This window comes from Tamandua tetradactyla, chromosome 4, assembly GCF_023851605.1.
Source record: "Tamandua tetradactyla isolate mTamTet1 chromosome 4, mTamTet1.pri, whole genome shotgun sequence".
NCBI classification, from domain to species: Eukaryota; Metazoa; Chordata; class Mammalia; order Pilosa; family Myrmecophagidae; genus Tamandua; species Tamandua tetradactyla.
Window position 1 is genome coordinate 198,225,701 of NC_135330.1, and position 12,023 is coordinate 198,237,723.

At 38.5% G+C, this 12,023-nt stretch overlaps 1 long non-coding RNA gene across 2 annotated transcripts in view; it reads right to left on the minus strand.

Moving 5' to 3' along the window:
- Positions 1 to 12,023, minus strand: part of LOC143679651 (uncharacterized) — a 90,163-nt gene that overhangs the window by 32,217 nt on the left and 45,923 nt on the right. The gene's annotated exons all lie outside the window — the stretch shown is intronic.

A 12,023-nucleotide genomic window follows, 5' to 3' on the forward strand; every position in this document is an offset into this window, starting at 1 on the left:
CCATGTCAATAAAATCAGGAGGTCCTTAGTGATGCCATACTACTAGAAAATGCAATAAGACAGGAAAATAAAAATTACTATAAAGATTGGAGAATAAAAGATAAAACTAGCTATTTTCTTATTTGAAAATATTGTGAGTACTGCAATTTTTAATGGCCAATCATAAAAGCTGTAGCTAATGATGATAACAATAGGACTGGGATCCACACATACAAGTAATTAGCTGTCCAGAGGAACAACTGTTGAACCCTTACATATACATAAATGCACACGCACACACAAATACATACATCACTAGATTGATTAAATACATTTAAAACAAGCATATACATTTTAGAAGAAAAGAACCCTATACAATTGAGGGTTCAAAACGATCACCTTAATCAAGTCCAGAAGCCCAAAAGTTACAGAAAAAGTAATAAATATATCTCTCTATATAAAATAAAATCCTGGTACTGGCACAAAGACAGAAGCATTGATTAATGGAAATGAATCAAGAGTGCAGAAATAGACCACCAAATCTATGGTCAATTGATTTTTGACAAGGTCCCCAAATCCTCTGAACTGGGACAAAATAGTCTTTTCAATAACTGGGTATGGAAGAACTGGATATCAATAGCCAAAAGAATGAAAGAGGACCCCTATCTTACACCCTACACAAAAATTAACTCAAAGTGGGTCAAACACCTAAATATAAGAACGAGCACCATAAAGCTTCTAGAAAAAATGTAGGGAAACATCTTCCTGACCTAGTAATAGGAGGTAGCTTCCTAAACTTTATACCCAAAGCACAAGCAACAAAAGAAAAAATAGATAAATGGGAACTCCTCAAAATCAAATGCTTCTGCACCTCAAAAGACTTTGTCAAAAAGTCTTTTGAAGAGGCAGCCAACTCAATGGGAGAAGATATTTGGAAATTACATAACAGACAAAGGTTTGATACCTGTATATACAAAGAAATCATACAATTCAACCACAAAAGAAGGAACAACCTAATTATAAAATGGGCTAAAGATATGAATAGGCATTTTTCTGAAGAGCAAATCATATGGCTCAAAAGCACATGAAGAGGTGCTTATTTTCATTGGCTATAAGGGAAATGCAGATCGAGACTACAATGAGATACCACTTCACACCTATATGAATGCCTGCTATTAAACAAATAAGAAACTATAAATGTTGGAGAGGATGTTGGAGAAACTGGGACACTTATGCACTGCTGGTGGGAATGTATAATGGTGCAGCCACTATGGAAGACTGTTTGGTGGTTCCTTAGGAAATTAAATATCGAGTTGCCCTATGCAATAGCACTACTTGTTATATACCCAGAAGAGCTGAAAGCAACAACATAAACAGACATTTGCACACCGATGTTCATAGCAGCATTATTTACAATTGCCAAAAGATGGAAACAAACCAAATGCCCATCAACAGATGAGTGGATCAACAAAATGTGGTATATACATACAATGGAATATTATGCAGCAGTAAGACAAAATGATGTCTTGAAGCACATGACAAGATGGATGAGCCTTGAGGACATAATGCTGAGTGACGTTAGCCAGACACAAAAGGACAGATACTGTATGATTCCAGCATATAGGATGCTTCTATGACCAGCATAAAGGTATAATCAGAGGCTTATAATGCAGAATATAGAGAACTTAGAGATATATAGAAGCTAGAGATGGGTGAACTGTTAGCTAATGAGGTTGAACTCCAGTGTAAGGGAATAAATAGGAGAGAAGGGGGTTCTCTAGTGGGTCTAGAAGTAATATTACATATTGAAGATGAACAAGATTGAAAGGGGTTGTATAGACCTACGTGTCCCATGGATTCACACTAGAAATATGAATTAGTTCTCATAAAAATTAATTCAATGATATGATTCTTGTATAAAGAGTGTTTAAGTTCAAGGTACAGGGGGAAAACTGCTATTGCATGCTATGAGCTATGTTCAAGAGGAAACATCAGCACTACCATAGCAACAGCAGAGGTAAATAATGGAGGGATCGACAAGAGTTAAGAGGAAGTTTAGATTTCCTATTTGGTGAGGGTGTGTTTACTGGTTTTCTGTCTCTTGGGAACAATGAAATTATCTAAAACTGAGAATGTTGATGGACTGTGGACTTCGGGCCCTCTACATGATGCTCAATGAACGCAGATGGCTGAAGGATGCACTGATGGAGAAGTAGAATGGCAAACGATGGTGTATACTTATGGATGAAGGTTGTGCTGCTACAGAAAGGAACAATGACCTGAGGCATGCAGTGATGTGAATGAACATGGGGGACATGTGGTGAGACGAAATAAGCCAGAAACAATAAAACAACAATAGTATGGTCACCTTTAGAAAAACGCTTATAAGAAAACAGGGGCCTAGATGGTAAGCTTTTAGAGCAGACACATTAAGTCCGGAGTGGTGATTATTATTTCTAAGATTTTGAGCGGCTGTTTTATATATATATAATGTGATATTTAGAGATAAGAATGAAGCTGAACAGGTTGGGGTTAATGTAATTCAGAACACAGGGGTAAGGGAGACAGTATCTATATTTTAGAACCACATATACTCTTTGAGACCAATGAAGGAAAGGTTTATTTGATCTGGAACTGAAATTTTCTATAGTGCATAATCTAATTCAATTATCATATAGAATTATACAGATATAATTCTCTATCTGTATAGCTCATTTGAACAATTGAAACACAGGGAGCACAGAATAAGAAAGAGGTCTTTTAATCCTGCAGAGATTACTATAATGCCTGGAACTATCCTAGAGTATATTAAGCAGATAATCAAAAAGTATTGGCAAAGTCCCCTGAGGGAGGGGAGAAAGAATATGGAACTAGTAAACTTTACCATCTGGCAATCCCCTGATACTCTGTCAAACTTTAGGGATATCCAAATCAATAGGCCATGACCTCAATCATGAGGCTTACTCTTGTGAAGCTTATGTAGGTAGTGGAGAAGTTTAGATTACCTATAGGCATGCCTAAGAGTTACTTCTGGAGGATCTCTGTTGTTGCTCAGATGTTGCCAACTCTGCAAGTGAAATTATTGCCCTCCTCTCTACTTGGGACATGACAACCAGGGGTGAAAGTCTCCCTGGCGACATGGGAGAGGACTTCCAGGGATGAATCCAGACATGGCACCGTGGGATCAACAATCACTGAAAGGGGGAAAAGAAGTGTAATTAGTAAAGTATCAGTGGCAGAGAGAGTTCAAATAGAGTCGAGAGGCTACTCTAGAGGTGAGCTCTTATGCAAGCTTCAGGTAGACCTTGCTACCTATCATAACCTGCCAACCCCTAACCAGGACCATTCCAGCCTCTCCAGAACATCAGATAGTTCCATCTCCCTACCCCATATTGATGATAGACCCTTCCAGTATGAGAAATTTGGAATTGCCATAGCCCAAACAACCCCAAAGAGAGGTATGGAAAGATCAAAGGTGATGGTGGAATTATATATAAAAGATAGGATTTAACAAATGAATATGAATGCTGAATCATTAAATTGATATCTTGTTTAGTTTTAGAGCAGTTAGAAGTAAAAAACCTAAAATTGTGAAATTGTAACCCACGTCAAAGTCTGAAACTAACTGTGGTGCTGTGCTTTGAAATTTATAGTTTTTATGCATATACATTATTTTTTCACACAAAAAAGAAGGAAAAAAGTCGATTGTGATGATAAAAAAAGTATTTAAGCCCTCTAGTCTCCTATATTCTGGAGCAGCTAGAAGGAAAAATATGAGAGGATCGTACTGGTAGCCTATGACAATCTCTGGGATCTGTCCTGTAACCACTTGTTGAATAGTGCTTTGAAAACTGTTGCTTTTTATTTCTTTGCTTTGTAAATATGTTATACTATACAATAAAAAATAGTTGCAATAAATAAAAATGAAATCCATTATAAGGCAGAAGGATTCAATAGACAAATGAGACTGTGCCAGTTTGAAATGATGTATGAATCCTAGAAAAGCCATGTTTTAATCCTGATCCCATTTTGTAAAGGCAGCTATTTCTTCTAATCCCTATTCAGTACTGTATGTTTGAATTAGATTTTCTCCCTGAAGATGTGACTCAATCAAGAGCGGTTGTTAAATTGGATGAGGTGGAGACATTTCTCCACACATTCCAGGTGGGTGTTCATTAGTTTACTGGAAACATTATAAAAGAGGAAACATTTTGGAGAAAGTGGGAGATTCATAGAGAGTGAGAGAACAACAGAACCACGAGAAAGCCATAGCAGAGAACGCCACAGAACCATGAAGCAGAGTCTACCAGTCAGCGACTTTTGGAGATGAAGAAGGAAAATGCCTCTCAGGGAGCTGGAGAGGAAGCCAGCAGATGACACCATGTTCACCACGTGCCTTTCCAGTTGTGAAACCCTGAACTTGATTGGCCTTCTTGAACCAAGGTATCTTTCCCTGGATTACTTAGATTGGACATTTCTAGAGACTTGCTTTAGTTTAGAGATTTTATAGGCCTCAAAACTGTAACTTGCAACTTATTAATTTCCTCCTTTTAAAAGCCATTCCATTTCTGGTATATTGCATTCTGGCAGCTAGCAAACTAGAACAGATGCCTTTGGAAAAAAATATTTATAATGCATATGACAGATAAAGGGTCTATAGCTTCAAAGAATTCTCACAAATCAATGGAGGACAAAAGCCTAATAACCCAATCGAAAAAGAAGAGCATATCACTATAAAGGGACAAATAACAAAGGGATGAACACAAACAGCCAATAAATATATGAAAATATGGTGTCAGGAAAACGCAAAGTAAAGTAATGGTGAGATATTACTTTATACCTCTAAGATAAGGAAAACAGAAAAAGGTCAATGTTGTCTATCGCTGGTGAGCATATGGGGAAATATTTTTCAATATATTGCTGGCAGAAACATGACTTGATAAAATAATCTGAAAATAGGTACTATAATTTAAAATCAGTGTGACCTCTGATCCCAATCCAACTCCCTCCTTGGAATTGATATATTAGAGATAAATGCATTAATGTGGACGGATACAGGCACCAATATAAACATTACAGTATTTTCTTAGTGGCCATACAGATTGTGTCGGTTTGAAACTGTTGTGTACCCCATAAAAGCCATGTGCTTTAATCCTGATTCAATATTGTTGGGTGGGATCTTTTTTATGAAGTTGTTTCCATGGAGATGTGTCTCTACCCATTCAAGCTGGGGTTGCTTATTGGAATCTTTTAAGAGGGAACCATTTGGAAAAATCTTCAGAGCTGACAGAGCCAACACGAGACACAGATATTTGAAGATGCAGAGAGAAAATGCTCCCAGGAAAGCTGTTCAAACCAGAAATCAAAGACACCAGCAGATGTCAGTTACATGCCTTCCCAAGTGACAGAGGTGTTTGAACACACTGGCCTTTCTTGAGTCAATGTATCTGTCTCTGGAGGCCTTAGTTTGAATATTTTAAATGCTTTAAAATTGTAAACTCATAACTTAAATTCCCTCTTAAAAAACCACTCCCTTTCTGGTATATTGCATTCTGGTAGCTTTAACAAACTAAAACACTTATCGATAAGGGAATAGTGGAATAAATTGAAGCCCATTTACAAAAAGGAATATTATGCAGTATGCTAAAAATAAATAAATAGGACTGCTATCTGCAAGAGGATGTAGAGATATATTTTCATATTCTTCCCACTAGGTACAAATAAAAACTCTTGACATTATCCATAAAATAACTAAATAACTCAGAAAAGTAGAGAAAAAGGAGGCAGGCAATCTAGGTGCATTGGGGACCTGAGGAACAAAAAGGTAGGTGGTAAGTTTCCTGTGTTGTCTTTTTGCCTCATATATCCCAGACTCTGTGCTGGAGAAACCAGCAACCTTGAAATAACAATGGGCACAGACACACAAAAAGTCCCAACAAAAGTCTGCTCTTCCTGGCTAAAGAAACATGGAAGGGGTGGTTTAGCAAGATAGGAAACATTTAGAAAATAATTACTCTACCGCAGCCAAACCACAGAGGAAAAAAGATGTGGCTCCACCCATTCCCAAATCAGCAGACTTTGGTCCTTACCAAGCTGTAACAGCAGCCCTAACACCTGTGCCAGGTGGGTTCGGAGGAGCCTGAGAAGGGAGCCTGGACTTACATCAGCACATGACAGCCACAGGCACTCCTACCCCACGCTGGGTCAGAAGAGACCCAGTGAAGAGTCAGGAGTTTCCCCACCACCCTGTGGAAAGGAGAGCACCCATGCCTCGTGGAGTCAGTGGACACCATGGGGAAAACAGTGGCCATGTATCAGCAGAGGCCTGGTAGGGTGCTGGAACCCCATCTCTCCCATAGTAATGAGGAGTGCTCCCACCCGGAATGGAGGCCAAGGGAGAAACCTGCATTTCTACACCCACGCGACAGTAACAATGTAACCCCTTCTTTCCCTACCGTATCACTGTCAGAGAAAGAAAGGTAAAACAGATAGTTTAAATAAGATCCAGAGCGACATAATACCTCAAATGTTCATGTTTCAATTGAAATGCCACAACATACCAAAAAACAAGAAAATCTCAAACTGAATGAAAAAAAGACAAAAATAGATGCCAATAATAAGATGACAGTGATGTTACAATTATCTGATAACTATTTAAAGCATTCATCAGTAAAATGCTGCAAAAAAAATAAATAAAACCTAAATTGAAACAAATAAGGAAAAAGAGCATCTCAGCAAAGAAATAGAAACTCTCCCCCAAAGAAAAAGAACATATAATGAAAACCCAAATGGAAATTTTAGAACTGAAAAATATAATAATCAAAATAGCAAATTAAATGGTTGGGATCTCTGAAAGAACAGAGGGGACAGAGGAAAGAACCAGTGAACAGAAGACAGAACAATAGAAATTATCAAATCTGAACAACAGAGAGAGAATTGACTTTAAAAATAAATAGGCAGGGGGCCAAGATGGCAGCTTAGTAAGATGCGCGAGTTTTAGTTCGTCCTCCAGAGCAACTACTAAATAACCAGAAACAGTACAGAACAGCTCCCGAAGCCACAACAGACACCGGACACACAGTGTACCCCAGTCTGGACCAGCTGGACCAGCTGCGAGGCTTCGGAACAGCTAATTCCCTGAGCCGCGCGCACTTCCCCAAGCCGCGGCGGCCGGCGGCCGGTGCCCCTCCCCCACAGGCGGCTTCCCGGACTGGCTGCGAGTCTCCGGAACAGCGAGTTCCCCAAGCCGCGGCGGCCGGCGACCGGTGCCACTCCCCACAGGCGGCTTCCCAGAGGGAAAGGAAAGAGTCTCCAACAGTAGCAGGGACTGAGTCCAACCGAACACCAATTGTGGCATTAATAAACAAATTCTGACTACTAAAAATAGACCCCCAGCTCAGGCGAAACTGATTAAGGTGGAAGTCGCCTATTGGGCTAACTGAAAAAGAGGAAAGGGGACGAAACGGAGCCTTTTGCGGCTGTTTCTATGGATGCTTGGTTGCCTCTGGACTCAGCGCCAGGATTACACAGGCTGCAACTGCCCCAAACACAGAAACAGGCTGCTTTCAGGGCTGTCTCCCACCTGAACCTTCCCCAGGGGAAGGGTGAAACGCAACCCAGGTGGAATCCCTCTCTCAAGGAATTCAGATCCCAGGGTTTTGCAATTTGAAGTCATTAAAACCAGCCTACAACATTTCCTCTGTCTCCACCACGCCCCCAGCAGGGAGAGCGTTCCAAAATTAAAGGAGCCACAACATCTTTTGCTGGTGGGACCCACAGACAGATAAGTGCCACATACTGGGCAGGATAAGAAAAACAGAGCCCAGAGACTTCACAGGAAAGTCTTTCAACCTGCTGGGTCTCACCCTCAGGGAAAACTGATGCAGGTGATTCTTTCCCCCTGAAAGGAGGCCAGCTTAGTCTGGGAAAACCCGGCTGGAGTCTGTAATACCTATGTAGACCCTCCTAACGGTAGGGAGGGAAAAGGCACCTTACAAGCAGGACAAGAAACAAGAAAATAAGAACTGAAAAATTACCCTCTGTTAAAAAAAACTTAAGCTAGAGGCCCATAAAAGCTGAACTGAAGGTCAATGAACAGATAGACAACAAACTCATCTAGCAAGAAAACTCTAGGTAAGATAAGTGAAAGCAATCACCAGAATAAACTAATTAAGGTAATTAAATGTCCAGATGCCAGCAAAAAATAACAAATCACACCAAGAAAATTGAAGATATGGCCCAATCAAAGGAACAAACCAATAGTTCAAATGAGATACAGGAGCTGAGACAACTAATTCTGAATATACGAACAGAAAAGGAAAACCTCTTCAAAAACCAAATCAATTAATTGAGGGAGGACATGAAGAGGCAAGGAATGAACAAAAAGAAGAAATGGAAAGTCTGAAAAAACAAATCACAAAACTTATGGGAATGAAAGATACAGTAGAAGAGATGAAAAAAACAATGGAAACCTACAATGGTAGATTTCAAGAGACAGAGGTTAGAATTAGTGAACTGGAGGATGGAACATCTGAAATCCAAAAAGAAACAGAAACTATAGGGAAAAGAATGGAAAAATTTGAGCAGGGGCTCAGGGAATTGAATGATAATATGAAGCGCACAAATATATGTGTTATGGGTGTCCCAGACGGAGAAGAGAAGGGAAAAGGAGGAGAAAAACTAATGGAAGAAATTATCACTGGAAATTTCCCAACTCTTACAAAAGACCTAAAATTACAGATCCAAGAAGTGAAGCACACCCCAAAGAGAATAGATCCAAATAGGCATTCTCCAAGACACTTACTAGTTAGAATGTCAGAGGTCAAAGAGAAAGAGAGGATCTTGAAAGCAGCAGGGGAAAAACAATCCATCACATACAAGGGAAATCCAATAAGACTATGTGTAGATTTCTCAGCAGAAACCATGGAGGCAAGAAGACAGTGGGATGATGTATTTAAATTACTAAAAGAGAAAAACTGCCAACCAAGAATTCTATATCCACCAAAATTGTCTTTCAATAATGAGAGAGAACTTAAAACATTTTCAGACAAAAAGTCACTGAGAGAATTTGTGACCAAGAGACCAGTCTGCAAGAAATACTAAAGGGAGCACTAGACACAGATACGAAAAGACAGAAGAGAGAGGTGTGGAGAAGAGTGTAGAAAGAAGGAAAATTAGATATGATATATAAAATACAAAAGGCAAAATGGTAGAGGAAAGTATTACCCAAACAGTAATAACACTAAATGTTAATGGACTGAATTCCCCAATCAAAAGACATAGACTGGCAGAATGGATTAAAAAACAGGATCCTTCTATATGCTGTCTACAGGAAACACATCTTAGACCCAAAGATAAACATAGGTTGAAAGTGAAAGGTTGGGAAAAGATATTTCATGCAGATAACAACCAGAAAAGAGTAGGAGTGGCTATACTAATATCCAACAAATTAGACTTCAAATGTAAAACAGTTAAAAGAGACAAAGAAGGATACTATCTACTAATAAAAGGAACAATCCAACAAGAAGACATAACACTCATAAATATTTATGCACCGAACCAGAATGCCCCAAAATACATGAGGAATACACTGCAAATACTGAAAAAGGAAATAGACACATCTACCATAATAGTTGGAGACTTCAATTCCCCACTCTCATCAATGGACAGAACATCTAGACAGAGGATCAATAAAGAAACAGAGAATTTGAATATTACAATAAATGAGCTAGACTTAACAGACATTTATAGGACATTACACCCCACAACAGCAGGATACACCTTTTTCTCAAGTGCCCATGGATCATTCTCATAGATAGACCATATGCTGGGTCACAAAGCAAGTCTCAGAAAATTTAAAAAGATTGAAATCATACACAACACTTTCTCAGATCATAAAGGAATGAAGTTGGAAATCAATAATAGGCAGAGTGCCAGATAATTCACAAATACGTGGAGGCTCAACAAAACACTCTTAAACAACCAGTGGGTCAAGGGAGAAATTACAACAGAAATTAGTAAATATCTCGAGGTGAATGAAAATGAAAACACAACATATCAAAACCTATGGGACGCAGCAAAGGCAGTGCTAAGAGGGAAATTTATTGCCCTAAATGCCTATATCAGAAAAGAAGAAAGGGCAAAAATTCGGGAATTAACTGTCCACTTGGAAGAACTGGAGAAAGAACAGCAAACTAACCCCAAAGCAAGCAAAAGGAAAGAAATAACAAAGATTAGAGCAGAAATAAATGAAATTGAGAACATGAAAACAATAGAGAAAATCAATAAGACCAGAAGTTGGTTCTATGAGAAAATCAATAAGATTGATGGGCCCTTAGCAAGACTGACAAAAAGAAGAGAGAGGATGCAAATAAATAAGATCAGAAATGGAAGAGGAGACATAATCACTGACCTCACAGAAATAAAGGAGGTAGTAACAGGATACTATGAACAACTTTATGCTAATAAATACAACAATGTAGATTAAATGGACAAGTTCCTAGAAAGGCGTGAACAACCAGCTTTGACTCAAGAAGAAATAGATGACCTCAACAAACCAATCACAAGTAAAGAAATTGAATCAGTCATTCAAAAGCTTCCCAAAAAGAAAGGTCCAGGACCAGACGGCTTCACATGTGAATTCTACCAAACATTCCAGAAAGAATTAGTACCAACCCTGCTCAAACTCTTCAAAAAAATTGAAGTGGAGGGAAAGCTACCTAATTCATTCTATGAAGCCAACATCACCCTCATACCAAAACCAGGCAAAGATATTACAAAAAACGAAAACTACAGACCAATCTCTCTAATGAATATAGATGCAAAAATCCTCAACAAAATTCTAGCAAATTGAATCCAGCAACACATTAAAAGAATTCTATATCAGGACCAAGTAGGATTCATCCCAGGAATGCAAGGATGGTTCAACATAAGAAAATCAATTAATGTAGTATACCACATCAACAAATCAAAGCAGAAAAATCACATGGCCATCTCAATTGATGCAGAGAAGGCATTTGACAAGATTCAACATCCTTTCCTGTTGAAAACACATCAAAGAATAGGAATACAAGGGAACTTCCTGAAAATGATAGAGGGAATATATGAAAAACCCACAGCTAATATCATCCTCAATGGGGAAAAACTGAAAACTTTCCCCCTAAGATCAGGAACAAGACAAGGATGTCCACTATCACCACTATTATTCAACATCGTATTGGAAGTTCTAGCCAGAGCAATTAGACAAGAAAAAGAAATACAAGGCATCAAAATTGGAAAGGAAGAAGTAAAACTCTCACTGTTTACAGATGATATGATACTATACAACGAAAACCCTGAAAAATCCACAGCAAAACTACTAGAGCTAATAAATGAGTACAGCAAAGTAGCAGGTTACAAGATCAACATTCAAAAATCTGTAGTGTTTCTATACACTAGCAATGAACGAGCTGAGGGGGAAATCAAGAAATGAATTCCATTTACAATTGCAACTAAAAGAATAAAATACTTAGGAATAAATTTAACTAAAGAGACAAAAGACCTATACAAAGAAAACTACAAAAAACTGTTAAAAGAAATCACAGAAGACCTAAATAGATGGAAGGGCATACTGTGTTCATGGATTGGAAGACTAAATATAGCTAAGATGTCAATCCTACCTAAATTGATTTACAGATTCAATGCAATACCAATCAAAATGCCAACAACTTATTTTTCGGAAATAGAAAAACCAATAAGCAAATTTATCTGGAAGGGCAGGGTGCCCCAAATTGCTAAAAGTATCTTGAGGAAAAAAAACGAAGCTGGAGGTCTTGCGTTGCCTGACTTTAAGGCATATTATGAAGCCACAGTGGTCAAAACAGCATGGTACTGGCATAAAGATAGATATATTGACCAATGGAATCGAATAGAGTGCTCAGATATAGACCCTCTCATCTATGGACATTTGATCTTTGATAAGGCAGTCAAGCCAACTCACCTGGGACAGAACAGTCTCTTCAATAAATGGTGCCTAGAGAACTGGATATCCATATGCAAAAGAATGA